We start from the raw sequence: 20,842 nt of genomic DNA, 5'->3' as shown, positions 1-20,842 counted from the left end.
CCGGTTCTTGCTAAGCAGCCCCCTGGCTCATGGTCCGGCCATCTCTGCTCTAGGGCACAAAGCTTTCGGACATAGTCGTGGGCGGGGCAGGGAAAACCCACCTCCCGGTTTGAAGGAGACACGCCGGCTGGCAAGTAAATGAGATCCTCTTCCCCCAGCCCCTGCTGCGAAAAGAGGAGAAGGGAGGGCCCTGCCGGCCTGTGGCATCGTGCTGACGGACGGGGATTGCTATGCACAGAGGATGCCGCGCTCCAGTCCTGCCGTGCCAGAGGAGAGAACACCCCGCAGAGGCACATCTTGCAGGGAGGCAGAAATCGTTCCTCGGACTCCGGCTCTGCCGAGCGCCGTGGCTGACAGCACATCCTGCCGTCATGGCCCCTCCACACGCTGCTAATCCCCCTGCCAGGGGCTGGGCTTGCCCAGTAATTAAGGTAACAGTAATTGGAATCCTATCGAAAGCACCAGAAGGCTTAAACTAGCCTATGGTTTGCACTGCAGCCATGATGGGAAGAGGGCCTGACTTCCATGTTCCCCTTCCCCCGCCTATCGCGCGCCCCTTTGAGAGATCCCACCAGGCCTGCTGTGCCCGGCGCGGGCTGCATAGCCACGGTATGTCATGGGCACTGCCTTGCACAATGGCTGGGGAAGGACTGCTCAGCCTAGGGGGTGAACTGGGTGCAGTAGCCACTAAGAGGCAGCCCGGGGCTGTGGCTAATCCTCATGCACCCAGCTCCCCCCCCCCCCCAGGGGCTTCCAGGCCAATGAGGACAAGGCTGGCGCTTTGCCTTCCTCCGCGTCCCAAGGGCGATGGCTCAAGGGACGGGAGGCAGAGCCTTTCAGCTCAGGGCCGCTGATTGAAATCCAATTCAGCGGTCGCTATAAGCGGGCGCCACTGGGTACCTGCTCAGTGGCATGAGAGAGAGGAGTCTCACTCCAGTGGAAGCCAGAGCCCCACGGGCAGGTGTGCCATCCTATCGAGCCACTGAGCAGAAGGCAGCTAAATCAGCACAAGCCATTGCCAACGTGACCTAGAGGGACAGCCCGTAGGGGTGAGCGCAGAGCATTCACCCTCCAGCCCATCCCGCTCTTGGCCTCGGGGCCACGCCTGCCACCTGCACCGTTTGTAGCACGCACATTGGCCATTTGTCCAGGGACTTGTGCGGAGACGCACCTGCCACAGCACCACCGCTGGCCTTGAACCAGTCAGGCGGCCATGAAAAGCCCTACGGAGTCCTTCGCCAGCCCAGGCCCACTGGTCTCTTGGCTTGGATTGTCTTATTCATTGGGAGAAGCGGTCCTGAGCCCCGCAGCGAAAAGGCAGAGCGCAGGGGAACTAAGCAGCTACAGTTCAATCAGAGAGGAGCGTTGATCTCTGGGGAAGAGACCCCGCTCCCACACACACTTTATGTACTACGCAGTGCGCTGCCCACAACACACCCGGCGATGTTCTGTCCTCGAGCCACTTCTTGGAATACAGCTTCAAACTAAACTCGACCCTTCCGCCTTATGTGGTCGATAACTTGAGTTCCCCGCATTGTATGGGGCTGTCTTTTGAATGAGATCTTTAAAAATTTATATATAGGTCTTGTCTGCCCTGCGTGGATTTTAAAATTCTGGTGTCCTGAATTGGATTTCTCCTCCACTTAGTACCACGCAACATTTAGCGGCTGTCCTCCACCCCAGAGATGGCTGCATGGTATGGATGCTGAATAGTTTGCGTAGTTCACGGCATGTTCAGAGATGAACAGCACTATCTTTATACATTTCAGCATAGCCACACGGTGTGGAGGGGAAAGAAGGACATTTTCTCTCTGTAATTTAAAAAAAGGGGGCACTGGTAGGCTAACAGTGTAATATAGCTTTTAAAAACCTCACATTTCAGCGGCTACATTACCAGTAATGACACCTCCCACAGTGAAAGTAGCCTAGTCACTTTCAGTTTTCTTTATAGTCAATTTCTGGTCAGTTTCCTTTTCCGGTTCTCATGCATTGGACTTGGGTTTGCATTACTACAAGATAAGGCTAAAGTATCCATTTAACTCCAAGGCCGATGCCCAACAAACACTTGGCAAAAAGAACAGCTTTGTTAAAGAATCATCCCCTCCCCTTCCTTCAATTAAGGTAGGAGAACTCGCCTCTGAAACCTCCAGGGTGTCCCGCCATTAAAGCAGGCCTGGTCACAGGTAACATTCCTAACGTATCAAAGGTAACATACAAGCAACAAACAACAAAAGCCTTAAAAGATGCGTGAACCTAAACTGCCTGACACAGTGTCTCTCTAACAGAGGATCAAGCCGTGATTTTTAGACCTTGACATGGTGCTGACTCCAAAAAAAAAAAAAAAAAAAAAAAAAAATTACAACCAGAAGTTGGGAACCCGCAATCAAGGCACCCGCAGATACTGTCAGAACAACTTGGCATAAGTGACTTCCTCAAATCAGTTGCAGAATTAGGACAAGAACTCAGGAGTCCGGATTCCCAGCCCCCCTGTCAAATTCCTGGAAGCACTAGAACAAATACTTGTCTCATCTGTGATGTTGGTCTAGGCACAGCGTGACGTCACCAAAAGTCAGTGGAGTGGCTTCAAATTGACACCAGTGGACTGGGTATTTCTGGGTTCTAATCCCAGCTCGGACGTGGACTTGCTAGGTGACACTGGACAGGTTACTGCAAATCCTTGCCTCAGTTTCCCCATCTGCCAGGTTAATGATGCTCTGGAGTGCTGTGAGCAGGAGTTAATGCTTGAGAGTACTAAGTGTTCTGGGGTCATGATTTGCAGAAGGTCAGAGGCCGTGTGCAACCGTGCAAGCAAATCTGGCATTTGCACATGCAAATTGTTATTTATCCACGCTTACAGTAATGCCTAGGATCCCAGGCATGGACCAGGGTCCCGTTGTGCTAGGTGCTGTACAAACACAGAGCAAAGAGATGGTCCCTGCTCCAAAGCGCTTACTCCAATGCGGAAGCTGACTGCGTGTTTGCAGGCAGACCCCTGGGCATTTTTGTGCAGAGCCCCAGGCACGTGACCTTTTTAAAATGGGACTTCTCCTCCTCAGACAGGAAGCTGCGGGCTCCCTGCAAGGCTTGCCTTCCAGCACTCGAATGCTGACCAGTGACACTTACCCACCCGCCGCCGCGGTGAGCGAAGCAGTCCGTTTCCTGCTGGGGGACGAAGGGGGCTGGCTGGCAGCTCCGATTCCAGGGCAGGGGGAAGGAGCTGGCTGAGCTCTCAGACAGGTGCGCGGCCAGCCAGCGAGGCAGCTCTCGGGAACCGCTCCAGCATCCTGAGCGGAGACGGCAGCTCGGGCTGCAATCTGTGCACGCAGGCGGCCTGCTCTGCAGAGAGCTGGCCGGGCGGGGAGCTGTCACAACTCCAGCAGGTCTCACCTCCCACAGTTGCACCCTGGCTCTGTGAGCCGAGTGTGAAGTCGAGAGCGTAGCGCTGTGAGAAAGGGAGGGTGCTGGCTGGGGGAGGAGGGTGCGGAGCCTTCCCAGAAGCTGCCGACTGAGTTTCGTCTCCTCCGTGCAAGAGGCTCACCAAGCTCCATTCTCTTTGGGGGAAGCGTCCGGACAATAATTCAAGGAGATGCTTCCCGCAGTGCCCCGTGACTTCAGGGCAGGGACCATTCCGGGGCTACTCAGGGTGCAGGAAGAGTACAAGTACAGGGTTAGAACAGGGGGCACTGAAAAGCACCAGGCTTCCCCCTCCATCCAGAATGCACCATTCTTGCCCCTTATGGGGCAGCCCATCGGCCCCTCAGCCACAGCGCACTGCCCCAGCACGTCATGCCGCGGCCACGACCCCAGAACGCACTGTGCTGCCCGAGGCCGCAGCAGGGCAGTGCTAGCCCTCAGTGACTCGCTGGTGATCCTGCTGGCTTACCCAGAAAGGGGTGAGGTTGGGGGGCAGAGGGACGCAGTGGAGAGTGGGGGAGCCCAGTGAGTCTGTGCGAACAGCGCTCCTTGCTTCGCAAGAGGAGAGCCACCCGGGAGCCGGAGCAGACGTGGGGGTGGGAAGGTTTTGGCCCATGAGCTGTGCCTCTGGGTACAGAGACAGCCCCCCTCTCTGGGACAGGGGCGCCCAGAGACACTAGGGCATTCCCCTCCACTCAGCCATGAGGACGGGTGACCCAGGGCGACCGGAAACGGCGCAAGGGCCCGTGTAGACAGGACCGAGCCGATTCCACGGCTGGCTCGAGAGGAGATGCTTGCGGGGGGGGGGGGGGGGGGTTTGTAGGCGAGGGGCCAGTTACCTCCCAGTGCAAAGAGGCACACGAAGTGAAAATGGGGGGGGGGGGGGGGCGCAAGTGCTATCGCTGCAGCACCATGGGACAGAGGAAGCCACACCATTCCGGTCCATGCTCAGCTCAGGGAGGAAGTTGGGTGGGAACCAGTAAGGGGGTGGGGGAGGGAAGGCTTCAGAGCCGCCCGCAGAGAGGAATCCCAGGGCTGCCTTGAGAGCCAAGCTCTGAAGGGGGGTGGGGAGAAGAGAGGTGCTTTAGGGGAGATCACAGCTTGGGTTGCGGCTGGAGAGCTGGACGTGGGGCCTCCTGGGCCAGAAAGCCCTTCCTCATAGCCTTTGGGGGAGCGACTCTCGGGGCGCCAAGAGGGCTCTGGGGTACACTTCTCCCCACTTGGCTGGTTCGTCTGTTTTCCAGGCACAAAAGCCGACACGCTCAGCGCCCATCTGCGCTGGGAACAGAGCCCCCCGCTACCTCTCCGCCAGCCACAGGGAGGCAGGAGCCGCCAATGGAGATGGGGCCAACAGCAGGGGAGCCCCACCCTGCACCCCTAGCAGTTCAGCTGGCCGAGTAGCTATGGGGCTTCCTGCCCAAAGGGGAGCGGGGGTAGGGAAGGGGATACATGGGGGGGGGGGCCACGAAGGGAAACCACACACAGAGAACTCACCGCCCCCAAAGCGCATCAGTTTGGCAGCCCAGGGGCTGGAGTCAGGGCCGGCTCCAGGCACCAGCCCAGCAAGCAGGTGCTTGGGGCGGCCAAGGGGAAGGGGCGGCACATCGGGCTCTTCTGCGGGTCCCTCTCGGAGGGAAGGACCTACCGCCGAATTGCCGCTGAATTAGAAAGCAGCACGGTGGAGCTGCCGCCGATCGCGGCTTTTCTCCCCCTCCCCCCTTTCTCTTTTCGCCGCTTGGGGCAGCAAAAACCCGGCCCTGGCTGGAGTCTGGCTATCATCAGCCCAGGTCTCGCGCTACCAGGGCAGATAGGGCCAAACACTGCTCTCAGTTACACCAGCGCAACCCCACCAAAAGTCAACACAAGAGCAGAAGGGATTGTGCCAAGCTTGGGGGATGGGGGGCATGCTGGCAGGACTGTCCCTCCCCCACAGCCCACTCCCCACACAGCCCGCACCGTTTGGATCTGGATGGGCGGCTGGTGCCCCCAGGTATGCCAGCACTACCGCAGGGCAGAGCGGGGAAGAGCTCATGCAATAAAACCCACAGGCTGAAATCAACATGCCGCACACATCTTACCCAATGTCCAGAGCACCCACACACACAACAAACAGCCCCATGATAGCGTTATCACCCCACACACACCCCACGCCTGCCTCGCCTCACGCAGTCACATCCGGGCCCAGAGGAACCGAGAACGCCGATGCATACGGGAGCCGTGTCACTGCTCAACTCAGAGTCCACCTGGCTCCCTACTGCCCCCCCGGCCGTGGAACAGAACCCATCACCCGGTTACCCTCCCCTTTCCAGGGCAGCTAGGAAAAATTATGGGGCTTTATGAATAGCTGTTAGGGTTTCCTTCCTGGCATCAAGGACCTGTTTCTCCAGGCTTCACAGCCCCCAGTGCCACGTTCAGGATACATTAGACAGCTGTCTGGGTGGGTGGACACAGCCACATGGAGAGTGAGTGTTATCTGAAATAGTTAGCGAGAGAAATGGACGGGCAGCGCCCTGTGCGCTCAGTACATGGGAGCCTGGTGCCCTAGACGATTCCAGCATATAGATCTGGCCAGTGGCTCAGGTCGCAAGGGCAGATACGTCCATCCCGTAACCAAGGGAGTTAGAGAACGGAGCAGCAGGCTGGAGGCCAGACCAGGTCCTTTCCTGCAGGGCCTGCACACCTCAACGGCAGGGGTGGGGGTGTCTCCTGCTGCCAAGTGTCCCAGTCTGAACCCAGCCTATAGCGATCAGACAGCCACGGTGGTCACGGGGTCTCCAGCTGGTCCCTCGTGGGCATGGGCCCCTATTGGATCCTTCAGCCTCTTGCTGAAAATCCCCAGCAGAAAGACCCAAGGGCTGGCTAGCCACAAAAGCTGCACTGCCCTCCCATTTCCCCGGCCTGCTGTGGAGGAGACATCTAGGGACAAACCATGGTTTTACCAGGGATTCCTTCTCATGGGCTGCTCTTCGTTCCCCAGGAGATGGAAATGCAACCTCCAGCCCCTGGAGGAGGTGATCACCTCTCTTCGTGTGCTGGGAACAGGGAGAAGAAAAGCTGGACCCACTCCCTGCCTCCCGCTTCCCCCTTGCTCCTAAACGGCCTGGCGAGGTCTATGAACGTGGCCCACCAGGGACGGCTGCAGGTTACGGTCACTGCGCTGCTGCGTTGCGTCAGGCCCTGCCGTTAAGCGCGGGCGTTAATGTAGCCGAGTGCGGTACAGATCCACAGACATGGCACAGGGGCCTGCTACCGCACCCAGCTATTGGCGTGGGCCCTTTAGCTCAAATACGAGAGGCCCGTGCTTTGGGGCCAGACGTCCCAGGTTCAGTCCCAGCCAGCAATGGAACCATAGGGTCGCTGCATAGAAACGAATGCCCCTTCAGAGCCTGCCTTGCTCTGCGTCTTGCCGAGCCCTGGCTGGCTGTTTGGGAAATGCCTAGGTGCGCACTGGGGGAGGCCATTCCCTGCTGGTGCGGGCAGGGACAATTGGTCACGGCCTCATTCCTAAAGACCCCGCTCAGCACGAGTCTCCGGGCTGGGAGTGGGCTGCTGGCCCGAGCTCTGAGTTCAGATCGACAGGTGGGTGGGACTCAGCATTTACCGATGAGGAAAAGGGGGAAATTGTCCCCAAAACATCAAGGAGGAAGCGGGGGGGGGGGGAAACCAGAGCTTGAGAAATAATGGTGTGTTTCTCTGAGTTTAAGACACTCAGGGAGTTTTACACAGGCCAGCCCTGGCTTTCTTATCCCTCTGTCCCAGCTAAACTGCATGGTAGATGCCTAGGACCCAGCACTGCACTCAGCGAGTTGTGTGCACACAGCTACTTCCGCTCCCCCCCTCCCCCATATAAATACAGTGCACTCGTGCGACAGACCGCAGCTCAGCAGAGCCCACAAATGCTTTTTCTGCTGCAGAACTCCCCAGCCCGCCCCCCGACTGACCCAACGCTCTCGCACCATCCCGGCTTGGGAACGGATTCTTAGTTTTAGCAGATCTGAGACAGCAGAGTTTGAATCCAGACCACCCCAAAGTCTGGGGTGTCCGTGTTGGGGACTCATCTAAGGAAGCCGATGGTTTCCCCGAAATGGGGAGGAAGCCATGGTCTTGCTAAAGCCCACTGCTCCTTTAAGGCAGGAGAACTGCTGGGCTTCCCATCACCTCACTGCCCTCAGGGTCTCATGCCACACCTGGGCCTGAGCACCCAGTCCAGGCTAAACTCCCCCCGAAGTCCAGAGGGACTGTGGCTGAGTACGAGGTGCGGGACAGAGGCCTTTACGTAGAAGGCAGCAATCCCTTCCTTAAGAAGGAGGAAGGCCTAGTGGTTAGGGCAGGAGACAGGGAGTCAGGACCCCTGGGTTGTGCTCCGACCTCTAACAGCAGCTCACTGGGTGACTTTAAGCAAATTACTCAGCTTCAGAGACTTGTTCCCCACCCCCCATGAAATGGATTCAATAATCCCTGCACACCCCGCTCCCAGAGGGGCCTGCATGGCTCCATCACCGAATGTCCATAAAGCACTTGAAGCTCCCTGCTCTCAGCAGGTGCTTTCCCACTCTGGTCCAAGTCAATGTGTGATTCTGTTCTATCTAGATCCTCGCACCATGCTCAGAATATCAGAATATCACAATTACCCCTTCCCTGGGGATCGAGCCGTGTGACCACCATGATTCATGCACCCGCCTTTGTTGTTAGCTTGTCCTTCCACCCTCTATTTAGTCACCTGTTGCATATTCACTAAACCCTAGATTGTGAGCTCTCTGGGGTGGGGACTGTCTTTTTTCTTATTTGTTTGCAACTGCTTAGCACACCAGGACCCTGATCCCTGACAGGGTCCTAAGCCCTTACTGCAAAAGCAACAACAAAAGAAATTATCAGCAAGGTAACAAAGTTCCACTTAAACCTTCGCCCTCCACTTGGTTGCTCCTGGAGTTCCTCCCTCTAGAGTGCTCAGCCCGCACCCTGGATCATCTCTGTAGCGAACCCCTTGGACAGGAAGTAGGACTTTGTGGTTAAGGCACTGGATTGGGACGCAGGAGATTTGGGGCCAGTTCCCTGCTCCACCAAGAACTTCATGCGTGACCCTGACCAAGTGAGGGAATCACTCTGGCCCTCAGCACCTGATCTGTAAAATGGGAAATGTTACCTTTCTTCCACTCTTGGCCCGTTTAGATGGTGGGCGCTTTGGAGTCTGTCTCTGTGCATCTGACACAAAGGGGGCTCAGTCTCCGATGGAGCCCCCCACGTGCTACCATCCCCCTTAGATCTGAATGCACGAATGAGGAATCTGCCCCAGTGAGTCTCCACTACCCACTTTGCCCTTCATCAGCCAGAAGGGCACCTGCTACCGGCGTGGGAGGTTTCAAGCAGACTCTGCCAGCCTGTTCCAGTCAGCAGGGAAGTACTAGCCACCCATCTATTAGTCCACAGACGCTCTGTTGTGGGCGTGGGGAAGGGGAAGATACCAGGCGGAACAGGGATAAGGATTTTTGAGCGAGGCAGGAGTTCATTCAAAACAGCAGCAAATCGAATGAGCAAGGGGGTCCAGTGAAAGGCGTGGGTGAAACCCGGGAAAGGAGGAGTTGGCCCAAAGAGGAGTGGAAAGAAGTTAGAGCTTTACTAATGGGCAGAGGGGCTCCCCACGGCCAGTAGTTCCCCTCCCAGCCCTGGCCTCGGGCTGTACCCCTCCGACCCAGCCGGCCGTCACCACCTGACAGCTGTTCCATGACCTCTGTAAGAAAGAAGGTGGCAGGTTCCACCCTTGGCCTGGCATCACCTGCAGCTCTTGTTCGCAGCCTGAGCAGAGCAAACGGGTCATAGGGACGTCCCCCTTGGCATCCTACTCAGGTCAGGGAGCCAGAAGCCCACCCTGTCCCTAAACAGTCAGGGAGCGGCTGCAGTGTAAACAGAGCAACTCCAGCGGAGTCAACGGGGCTACCCTAGCGTATCCAAGGGGCCGGAGGTCTCCTTCCATCCTGGACGCTGCCAGCAACTGTTCCCGGCATCGCAGCCCCGAGTCGCCACAAGCCCACTGGCTCCAAGGAGCGCCCTTTCTGCGGGAGAAGGGGACAAGTGCAGGATGGCGTCATCCCCAGGACCATGGCCCTCCCCCGGGGGACCGATCGGACGCACGCCAGCCTATGAGCGGAGCAGCCGCAAAAGAGACCAGCCTCAGCCGCCCAAGGTCAGCACCGGAGCCCCTGCCAACTTCGGCCCTTTGCTCTGAGCATCTGATCCGGGGCCATTAAAGGCAGCCCTATGACACAGAATAATCCACAGGCGCACACCCTTCCCACAAGAAAGAGGAAGTGCACTATTAGTAACGGCCTAAAGGAAAAGCACATTACAGGGGTAGCCATGGTAACCTCTTGCCACCACCGCCTCCCATCCCTAGCTCTCGCCTGCTGGCTGGGAAAAGCAGGATTTCCGCTGGAAGACGAGCAATTCCCGGATCTGAGGGGCTGCGAAGGAGGAGGAAATCAGGCTAGGGGAGCAGGGGACACACAAATACAACCCAGAACCGGGCCCAGAGCAGGGAGGGGAAGCGAGCCCCCTTCCCCACAGGCGGGGGGGGGGGGGACTTAGACAGGAAGCTGCAAGTTCCTGCTCCCAGCTGAGCCACGCCAGGAGTTAGCGCAGAGAAATCAACTCAGAACAAATGGGTCCAGGACTGGGCTGAAGGCCCCTTTCCCAGACACTGTCAGCATCCCTGCTGGGGGCCCTTGGGACAAGGCTCCCAGAGCTAATGCCCACCCCACACTCAGCCAGGGGACAGTGGTGCGTAGGGTTGGCTCCAAGGACCAGTCATCTCAGTGGCTGGGGATGGGTCACCATGCAAGCATTTTCCGGGGGGGCGGGGGGGGCTGGGTTGGAGATACAGCCCCCCCCCCCCGGAAAGGGCAAAATCATCTGAATTGCGAGGACTACAGGGGTGTCCCCTGCCCGCCCCCCCCCCCCCCGGACATAGCCAGAAATAACAGAACTGCCACCCGAATAATGTCTGGAAGGAAAGTGACACCTTCTTCTGCCACCCCCCAGGTCCAGACCAGGCAGGAAAACAAGCCGCTTGCTTGTGCAACATCCTTTTGTTGCTGCTGCCGATTAATGCCCAGCAAAGCGGAGCGGGGGCTTCGCTCCCCTCTGGGCCAACCGCGCCGGGGGGGGGGGGGTTACGCCGGATTGACACGGGGGGAGACGGGAATGGAGCGAGCCTCGTTTGTTTCACCCGGGGAGAGCCCCGGGTCGCCTTCCTTCCCCGCAGCCACGAGCGAGAGGGGCGCCTCGGTCAGAGGGGCGGCAGCCCCCCGGAGAAGGCGGAGACACCAGCCCCCCCACACCGCGATCCTCATCCCTCCATCCGCCCCGCGTCGCGCCGCAGCTCCCGGAGCGGGATGCCCAGAGGCAGAGGGGGATTCAGACAGATCATCCACGCCTTGTGCGGGGAACCAGAGCGACCCCATTCCCCAGCCGGCTGCATTCAAACACACGCAGCCCCCGCCGCCTCGGCCCTGCATCCCCTCCCCAGCGCCCCCGACCCCCGCCGCCAGGCGCGCACCTGCCCGCCCAGGACTTGCCTTACCTTGCGCGTCTTGCGCCCGGCTCCAGCCTGCGGGCACGGGGCTGAGCTGGCCTCTGGAGGGGAGGCGGGCGGGGCACAGCGCGCCGGTGGGTGCCTGCGTGTTTCCCTGTCTCTTCAGTTCTTCTTACTGGTGTACAGCCCTCAGCCGGCCCCCTTCTGCTCTTCCCCCCCCTTAGCAAGGTTTCATTGTGCGAGTGGGAGCCGGAGAGAGCTGGGCTGGGAGCTTACGCATCCCAGCAAATCCCCATCAGCTGGTGGAGACCCCGCCGCTAGGTTCCACCCAGTCATTGATTGCGGCCGCCTGGGGTCCTGTCAATCAGGAGCTCCTCCGGGAGGGGGGATTTGAAAGCCCTTCCTGGGCACACCCCACCCCAATCACACAATCAATCCCACAACATCGGGCTGCCCAGGCCAGGGGTAGATTGCAGAGCTACCAACCCCTTCCTCCCCCACATCTCCCCTGACCTGCAGCGGGTCACTAGGGTCCTGCAGACCTGGCCTGGTCGGTATCTTCTGAGGGAGAAGGGAATCCAGGCGACCTAGCTCTGGGCATTGGCCACAGCTAGTGGGGGCGGGGGGAGGGCCTGCCAATCAAACCATTCCAGGGTGTGGCTATATCAAAAATGAATCGGTCGGAGGGGGGCTGAGGAAATCCCTAGTACCACCTGTTAATGCGACCTCTGGGCACCCAGCTCCTCAAAGGGATCCAGACCCCTAACTCCCATTGATTTCAAACGCATTCAAAAATCTCACTGATTTCAATGGGTGTTAGGTGGGATCAGACTCTGAATAAATAAATCATAGAATCTCAGGGTTGGAAGGGACCTCAGATCATCTAGTCTAACCCCCTGCTCAAAGCAGGGCTAATCCCCAGACAGATCTTTGCCCCAGATCCCTAAACGGTCCCCTCAAGGATTGAACTCGCAACCTGAGGTTTAGTAGGCTAATGCTCAAACCACTGAGCTATTCCTCTCCCCCTCTTGCCTGTTGCTACTAGGAGCTCCAAGAAACCCCCAAATGAGCAACTGTGAAATAACCCACTCACAGGGTCCTTCCTAATGCCAGCTAGTTAGTGGCTGAGAGGTGACGTGACTCCCCTAAGATTGCAAGCAGGTCAGTGATCCCCATGATTCCCGATTCCATGCCCAACCCACCTGGCTTGACCCCTTGTGAGAGTACGGGCTGAAAGAGCTAAGGGGGCTGCCCCCTCCACTTCTTGCTAGAGGACACACCGCTGGCGCAGTTTTGAGGCACAAGAGCGGGGGCAGCACCTGGCGGGAGCTTGCCCAGGTGTGGTGCCCGTCCTGTAGAGAGCTGGGTAAATAACAGATCTCTCAGTTCACTTGCCATTCAAAAGATTATTTTTTTTTAAAGTTTCAGGTTGAATCAAAATCAAAAGTGTTGGAGATTTTCGGCAAATGGAGGAGTAGAAAAAAAATGTCAACTCAGGTCAAACCAAATGTTTTGTTGGACCCGAAATGAAACGTTTTGTTTGGATTTTGAGCATTTTCAACGATCAACCATAAAATGGAAGGACATTTCAAAGCACAAAGTCACCTTGACTCAAAATGTTTCGATATTTCCTGAATTTGGTTTTTGAATTATTTTTTTTCCCCCACCCAAAACAATTTGGCAAAACCGACCCAAATTCACGAAATGTTTTGGAGTCACCGAATCTGCATTTTTTGCCCCCTTAAAAAAGTTTCCCTAGAAACAGTTTGCTCAGCTCTAATTCTGCAGGTAACGAACTGTACTTCTGGAGCGGATTTCAGTCCAGCGTCTGTCATGAGCACTAAGGCCCAGATTTCAGGGGAAGCTAGGAGCCTAAATACCTTGGAGCATCTGGAGCTGAACTCATTAAAGCCAACCTGTCATAAATATAGGGGGAAGGGTAGCAACCTTTATGTATGCAGTACCATCAAATCCCTCCTCGGCAGCTGTACTGGTTCGGGGGGGGGGGGCGGGGAACCCCGATATGGTGTCAGCAGTGGGATTTTATGCTACTGCATATATAAAGATTGCTACCCTTCCCCCTATAGTTATGACACAACCCAAAGTCCATAACAACCAGTACGGACCACTCCCAAGCACTAATGCAATTCTTCCCCTCCCCCTCTGGAAATGGGGTATCTTCCCCCCAAAGAAATATGGGAGGTGGGGGGGGGAAGCAAACTGATTCAAAACTGAATGGAGGATGAAATTCTCTCCTCCCCTCCCCCCCGGAGAGAGGCTGTGCAACGCTTACTCACTGCTTAAGGGGACTTACAGGATGCAGATCCTTGGGCGGGTTCTTGGCACAGTGGGGGTGGGGCATGGAAAACGACCTTCGTTGCACAATACAACCATCACCAGTCAGTATCGCATCTTGCCTCCAGATAGGGTGACCAGACAGCAAATATGAAAAATTGGGACGGGGGTGGGGGGTAATAGGAGCCTATATAAGAAAAAGAACCAAAAATCGGGACTGTCCCTATAAAATTGGGACATCTGGTCACCCTACCTCCAGAAGAATCTCAAACCGCTTTGTCGGCGGCCTCCAAAGGAAGCCGTCGCCCATCTCTGCGCTGCAGCCACCTCTGGGGTGGAATGCAGCTGTTCTGTGTTAGCAGCCAGGCAATGGTTCTCTCTGGAGGGGAAGTCCAAAGAATTTCCTTAGCCAGGTCAGCAGTGGGAAGGCAGGTGGTTACCCAAACTCAGCTATAACCAGCTTCACACCTCTGCAGGAAGTGCCTCTGGGGTTTTGATGAGTGCAAGTGCCCCAGGAGCCTTTTTGCAAAGCTCTCTCCAAAAACCTCCAGCAGCACAGTTGCCCCTGGACAGTTCAGTACCTGCCCGGAGGGAAGGGCACCACCTGCTGAATTACCACCAGCGCTCCCCGCAGCACCAAGGTTCAACCTGGCACTTTCCCGGTCAGGCATTAACCAGGCCCAGCTCTGCTTAGCACCTGGGAGCTGGGACAGTCACACCCCACAGGGCTGACACCTGGATGCTGGAGAAAACCAGTGAAAACACTAAGGCTGGAGCCCAGAGCTTCACTGCAGCAAACAGCTCCCTTCCAGAAAGCCCCAAAACATGCCGACACCCTGACATAGACACGCCCCAACGACCCCAACGTTAGCAATGCCAGCCTCCAAAATAAGGAATGCAGATCTCCAGTGGCTCCCTCAACAGCCCCCCGTCTATCAAAAGGGTCTTAAAGCCCAATGCCAGACTCAGAGGAGAGACCCTGCTGGCTTTAGGGGAGCCACTCTTGAGTTGCAAGGAGAATCAGGCCATTAGAAAACCATCAGAGGCAGGTGTGACCCCCAATGCACTGGGTGTCAGGACACCCGGGTCCTATTCCCTGCTCTGCCATTGACTAGCTGTGTGACCTTGGGCAAGTCATGTTCCTCTTCTGTGCCTCGGTTTCCCTTCTTGCTCTTTCTCTATCTTGTCTATGAGATTGTCAGCTGTTTGGGGCAGGGACTCTTACTTTGGGAACGTTATCGCTGTAATGCTTAGGAGCGCCAGTCATGGACCAGGCCCCCATTGTGCCAGGTGCTGTACATTTTTGTTGCTCTTAGATGTATTATGGTAGCTCCCAGGCGTTCCCGTCATGAACCAAGACCCCATTTCACCAGGTGCTGCACAAAACACAGCTCAGAAAGAAGGGCCCTACCCCCAGGGTCTTACGCTCTAAGCAGTAAGAAACAAGGGCCCAGGGATGTGCATGGCGGGGCTCTCTGTACATAGCTCCCGTCTGCCTTTTGCTCCACTTCCCCCCCCTCCCTGTTTTTGCTCCGTGGCAGGGGGCCGTGGGTGGAGCCGGTGAGGTCCCCCCTCCACAACATTGCCCCATGACCTGGACCCGTGTAAAATTCCAGGCAGGTGGTCACACCGCTTGGAGCCGTGTTAACTCGAAGGCAGCCCGGCTCCGTTGTGAACTGCAGACCCAGGGAAGGGGCAGCTGTCCCACCCCAGACCCAAGGTTGCTCCAAACTCACAGTGCCTTGCGGGACAGTCCAGGGAAAAGTCTGGAAGGGGCTCTTTTAGGGGGAGGGGGCTAAGGGAAAGGGGGGCTTTCCCCTCGCAGCCCTGCAGCACGGTGAGATTCGAAATGCTTGTCTGGGATGGGTAACTGAAAGAGGTGGCTGGTATATGACCCCACAGCCGGACTCACCAGGCTCCCTCTTGGAAATAACTCTGGACTCTGCTGACAGCTGGGGGGGGCTTTGATCTCACAGATGAACACTGCCCACCTGGGGGAAAGGTGAACTCTGAGCAGGTGCCCTCACCTGCCTGCACCAGGAGCTCCTGGAAGGCCAGGTGCAGTTGCGGAGGGTGCCTGAGCCCTGGCGCTTCTCCCCTGTCCCAGCTGGGGGCTGTGTGTTTCATTCACTAATAGAATCAATGGGGGAGATAGAGTGGAGACACCTGTCTGACCCCTGCTGGCTTTAAGGGAGCCACCCCTGAGTTACAAGAGAATCAGAGGCAGTGTGACCCCACTGCACTGGGTGTCAGGACACCTGAGTCCTATTCCCTGCTACTGACTAACCTTGGACAAGTTACTTCTCTCTGTGCCTCGGTTTCCCCTCCTGCACTCTTTGTCTGTCTGGCCTATTTAGATTGTCAGCAGTTTGGAGCAGGGGTGATTACTATAGGCACATACAGTGCCTAGCACCCTGATCTATATTAAGTCCTTATCTGCTCCCTAATACTGCAGTAATGGGGGTACCTCAGCCACTTAAATATATTCAGCTTCACTACACCCTTGTGTGCTATTATCCTCAGGTCACAACTAGGGAAACTGAGGCATGGAGCAACTAAGTGACTTGCCCAAGGTCAGTGGCAAAGCTGGGAACTGAACCCAGGTCCCCAGCAATATCACTAACCACTGGGCCATCCTTTCTCCTGAATTCCGCTGGAGCCTCTTGATGGCTACAAATAATGACCGATGACACTAGCTCCTAACTCAACGTTCACAACAAAAAGCAACAGAGGGTCCTGTGGCACCTTTGAGACTAACAGAAGTGTATTTGTGCAAGTTTCTTCATGAGGTTGATAGATTTCCATTCCATACGGCTAAATGCAGTGCCTTGCATGGTGTCAAGTATCAGAGGGGTAGCCGTGCCCTTTGCAACCCAGGCACTCAGGAATCACCCCACATCACCCTGCGACACAGCACCTCACCCCTGAGAGATTTTTTAAACTCCCACTGTAGCAGAGGCAAAACGATGTCCAACCCCCTGTAGACCGTAAGGGGAGGGGATGACTGGCACAGCCCAGGAACATTATGGGGTGACGGGTGAGTTAGACTCCCTGAGGCCTCCTCTTACCCACATGCGGATGGGTAACGGACCTGACCGGCTGTGGACGCACTGGGAGAATAATCCGAATGCTCGTTCTGCCAGCACTGAGGTAATGGGGTCAGTGAGGTGCATTGCTTGGCCAGCAGCACGCTCCCGATGTCAGCCCATGTTCCGGTTCGGTCCATGGGGAAACACCCCCAAAGCTGGAGAATAACAGGGCTCAGCCCGAGAGCGTCAGTGCGTGTCTCGGGCCAGAGCAGAGGGGCAGCAGGGGGCTCAGGGCACGGCCCAGCGCTCTGCTACCCAGCAGAGCACGGTCCGGCGTGCGGCCGGAGCTGGGCTTCGAAAAGGAGCCTGCGCGTGGACCGGGAGCACGGAGACTTCGGAGGAGGAGATGTGCAAAGCTGCCCTCGGAAAAGGGCACTTTAGAAAGTGCCGAGTTGGAAGAGGCAGGGTAGGCTCGGGGCTAAGGCAGGGACTAGGCCTCCGGAGCAAGTCAGAGATCTCAGAACAGTTCTACTAGACAAGCTTCACGTGCTCAAATCAGCCTCCCAGAGCCAAGAGGCCAGGACTGAACGGGGCCCAGAGACCAAACTCTCTGTTTATCCCTAGAGGCGGCACCACCAGGGCCGGGCGGAGACCCACTGGCAGGACAACATGGGCAAAGCTGCGTGCCCTGCTCGGTCCAGCTGGTCCCTTCCAGATGTGCTAAACTCCCTGGGAACCATGGCGTCGGCATGGAAACCCAGGAAGATTGGCAGCTGGGCCAGGCTGTGAGCCTTTAGCTGTGCAGGAGAGGGCTTAGGCCTTGTGACTTGAAGGGGACAACAAGCAGGGGCCGCACACCCCAGTCCGGTCCTCCCTGCCCAGCACCCCAAGGCCGCTGGGAGGGAATGGGAGCGCGTGGAGGGAAATCATTGCAAAACAGATGTTTCCTGCAGTGTGAACAAACCAAGTCCCTGATTCTGTTTTTGGACGAGTTGGGGAGAGGAACCTGCTGCCGTTCAGCCCGAGGATGCTGCTAGCACTTACCACATTTCCAGCTTCAAAATAACTCCAGCCACCAGCGCTAGCTACGTCCCCTCCCCCAGCCCGATTCTGGCTGCTGTCTCCCTGCCTGCAGAGACATCCAGCCTCCGGGACCGGAGCACAAGGGGCCGAGGTATTTTCGGCACTAATCAGGTGCTATTTTTTGCACGCCGGGTGGTTATTTTTAGGGGTGCGTTTTAAAGACCTGTATGGCAAAGAGGCTGAGTGTAGCTGATGCCTCATGAGCTCACAGTGCGGGATTCTGAGACCGTCCCGTAGCCCTCCTGCCTATAGGGGCAGCTTAAGGTTCAGGCTGAGTCCCCACTTATGGACCATCAGCTTCTGCATTCGCCTCCCTGTTCTACTTCCTGTGTATCCGGCCCACTACCTCTGTGTCCTGCCCCTTGTTGTGCATGGCTGCCACTCTCCACCCCCGAGGTGGCTGCATTGCACATCTGTGTATACCAAGGGGCTGGGATTTGCAAAGGGCCCTGAGGCCAAGAATTTCAGAAGTGACTAGCGATTTTGGGGGGGGGGGTGCCTGAATTTTTGGGTCCCACCCTGAGTCACGGTAAAGGGACCTGGATTTCCAGAAAGCGCCGTCTGAAAAATCAGCCCCCTGGAAAGGGGCTCCAGTTGGGAGCCCAGAACCTGAGGCCCCTGAAGTTAGTCAAGGTTGAAAATCTTGGAGGTGCCTGATTCCCCTAGGCGCTTTAGCAAACCCCAAAATGCCGCATGCCCTGAAGCTCCAGTTGACTGCGGTAGGAGCTGCAGGGTGCTCAACACCTTTGCAAATCAGACCACTTACCCAGGGGCCTCAACAGGGATCAAGGAGCCTGGCTTTAGGCCTCTGGGGTTAAAAACCTTGGCCCGGATTGAGAAAGCACGTTGGGATTGGAAGGCCTGAGAATAAACGTAAGATGGACACGAGCGTGGCTAGAAGATCATATGGTCCGAGCTCTTGGATAGCAGCACGGGCCAGTTCATTCCACCCGCACACCCCTATTGGAGGAGACCAAGGTGCCACCGATGCCCGGCGGTGCATTGCATCTCTTTGCTCAGCAGCGGACCCGGGAGCCTCGGTGGAATGGATGGCAAGGCAGGACCGGCCTCAACGTAGCCCCCATGTTCAGCGGCTGGCGATGTTTGAGCAGGCCTGGTGCTCCGTAGTGGGTCGCAGGAGAGATCCCTTCTACCACATGTCACACAACAGGAAGGGGCTGGACCTTCATTCACACAGGAAGGCGCTTGTGTTGCAACTGAGTTAACAGCTGGGCTGCATTGCAACATCCACTTGCAGGCAGCCTGCGATCTGCTGTGGCAGGGAAGCCATGGGGAGGTGGAGGAGGGGGGCGGTCATTCAGGTGGGGAACAAGTCTTGCAGAAGGTTAGGCCTCGAGCCTGCAGCTGTGCAGTGGCTTGGCTCCTCACACAGCTGCTCCAGGCCTCGTACAAGTGGGTTGCAACACAGGGAGCCAGGATTTCACTCTGCTCTGGGTCAGACTGCTGCTGTCCACCGCACCCAGCGTGGATGAGACGCCACCGGCCTTGCAGGTGCACCGAGTCAGCCAGTTCTCCTAACTCCATCCCACACGCCGTGGCTGCCTCCCAAACCTCCCGGCGGCAGCCCAGGGCACTATGGGAGCGGCTCTGCTGCAGGAGCTGGGAGATCTCGCCAGACTGGGAACCTCATAGTGTGCACCATGGAAAGCATCTGGGTGCACGCCAGCTGGCGCTGGAATGCCCAGGGCCCTGAATCTTCACCGCCCTGCCCTTTGTGCCGGCATTTCCCACCTAGGCCAAGTAAATGCCAAAGGCTCCCAAGGCAGAGCTCACCACGCGCTCTCCCCCGGGGTGGTGCTTTACTCCCCCTGTGCACGGGCACTGGAGGCTCCACAACGGGCAGCGGTGAATCAGGCCCCACACTTATGGGTGGCAGGGAGCAATGCTGGCTGCAGGAAGGGGGTCCTGTGTTGGTGGAGGCGGTGGGATCGGAGAGTCCAGCTGATCCCAGCCCTTTGTCCGAGATGAATCCCTATGCTAATTTAGTCCCCAGTGGCATCACCCCCTCCCCAGTGCAGTTCTGAGGCCCTGTGTTTTCGATCAGCCCAGGCCCGGATTAGCTTTAACCCAAGCCAGGGGACGCGGCTGTGAGATGTCCCCCTTTGTGGCTGCAGCATGTCCCGGGAAGAGCCATGTGCCTTCACTCCAGTACCGCACCTGCAGCTGTCGCGTCGCTGGAGCTGAGACAGGCTGGGCTTGCATGGCAGTACCCCAAGGACGACCCACCCGGTGTTTGTGATTCAGCAGGTGCTACTCTCCTGTCCCCGTCAGCGCTGACCAGCGCCCCCAGCAGGCACTGAGCCGATTTGTGAAGGGCGTGGGAAGCGTCTGAGATGAAGAGGTGCAACTGTAGTCAGCAGATCCCTTCCCGCTGGCCTCTCCAGGCTCTGGCTGAGCTCCGGAGAGATTCCGGCTCTTCGGCGTTGGGAATAGCCCCTGGCTGGCTGCCCGTCCGGGAGCCGCACCACTCAGTGAGCCATGGAGGACCGCCTGGAAGACTGCCTGGCTGGGGTGGGGGGTGGGGAAGCATGCATTGAGCCGGAACCCAACTAACCACTTGCAACTTCTTATCAGTGACCCCGTCACCACGGGCTGCTCTGCACAAGATTGTGGAGAGGAGGCTGCAGTTCCACCTCAGACACTTGCATGAGACCCAGCGCCGAGGCTGGCCCGGCTTCCTCATTCGGCATCAGCTGCGGCGACAATCACCCTGCACCGGAGTGCTGACGGGCTGCAGTCTGGGTCAGGGTTAGCGTGTCAGCGAGGAGACAAAAGGCAAGAGCCCGTTGCACTAAGCGCCTCCCGGCGGAGTTCTGGCACCAGAGCCGTGGGGTCTGAAAGGTCTTTGGGAGTTCAACAGGGAGTCATGGGACCTATTGGGCGTGACACGTGGTGGCTTCGCGGGGTCACTCACAGCCAGCCTGGCACGCCCAGCGAGGGCTCACTCGGCCGTTCCATAGGGCAGCGGGGGATATGGCTCTCCCAGGTGGATCTGGGGATGTGGGTGCTGCAGGGGTCCCGACTCAGACCCAGACAGAAGGCTGGCACGTTCACCCAGGGGCATGGCGACCTTCAATGGCCACGAGCTGCTGGGGAGATGGTACCCAGTCGGCACTGCCAAAGGGGGGCGGCCCTCACTCCCACGCCTAGAGGCAGACAGCAGCGATTGGCTGCCATTCTGACATCACTGGAGGAATTGCCGTGTCCACCTGTAGCAAGGCGGAGCACTCGCTGCCGCGGCACCTCCTGCTGGTTGGTCTGGGAATGAGCTCTTCCAGCTTCGGAGCGCCTCCTCCTGGCCTGCTTCTCCCTTTTCTAGTACCACCCTTTAGTTCAGACCCCACATCCCTCCTGGCACCTCTGTGCCCCTTCAGTCGGGCACTGCCCCCTGGCAATACCCCACACTCAGGGGTCCTCCTCTCCCTGGGGACCCCAATTCCCTAAAGCCCATCTTGCCTCAGTGACCGACTGC

At 57.5% G+C, this 20,842-nt stretch overlaps 1 protein-coding gene across 2 annotated transcripts in view; it reads right to left on the bottom strand.

The window, feature by feature from the left end:
- Positions 1 to 11,519, bottom strand: part of FGR (FGR proto-oncogene, Src family tyrosine kinase) — a 37,091-nt gene extending 25,572 nt beyond the window's left edge. For both annotated transcript variants that reach the window (XM_054011986.1, XM_054011987.1), the window contains exon 1: positions 10,991 to 11,519. The gene's annotated coding sequence lies outside the window, so the exon portion shown is untranslated. The remainder of the gene's footprint in view (positions 1 to 10,990) is intronic.
- Between the last annotated feature and the right edge of the window lie 9,323 nt (positions 11,520 to 20,842).

This window comes from Malaclemys terrapin, chromosome 22, assembly GCF_027887155.1.
Source record: "Malaclemys terrapin pileata isolate rMalTer1 chromosome 22, rMalTer1.hap1, whole genome shotgun sequence".
Lineage (NCBI taxonomy): Eukaryota > Metazoa > Chordata > Testudines > Emydidae > Malaclemys > Malaclemys terrapin.
This window is presented reverse-complemented; position numbering and strand designations above follow the sequence as displayed.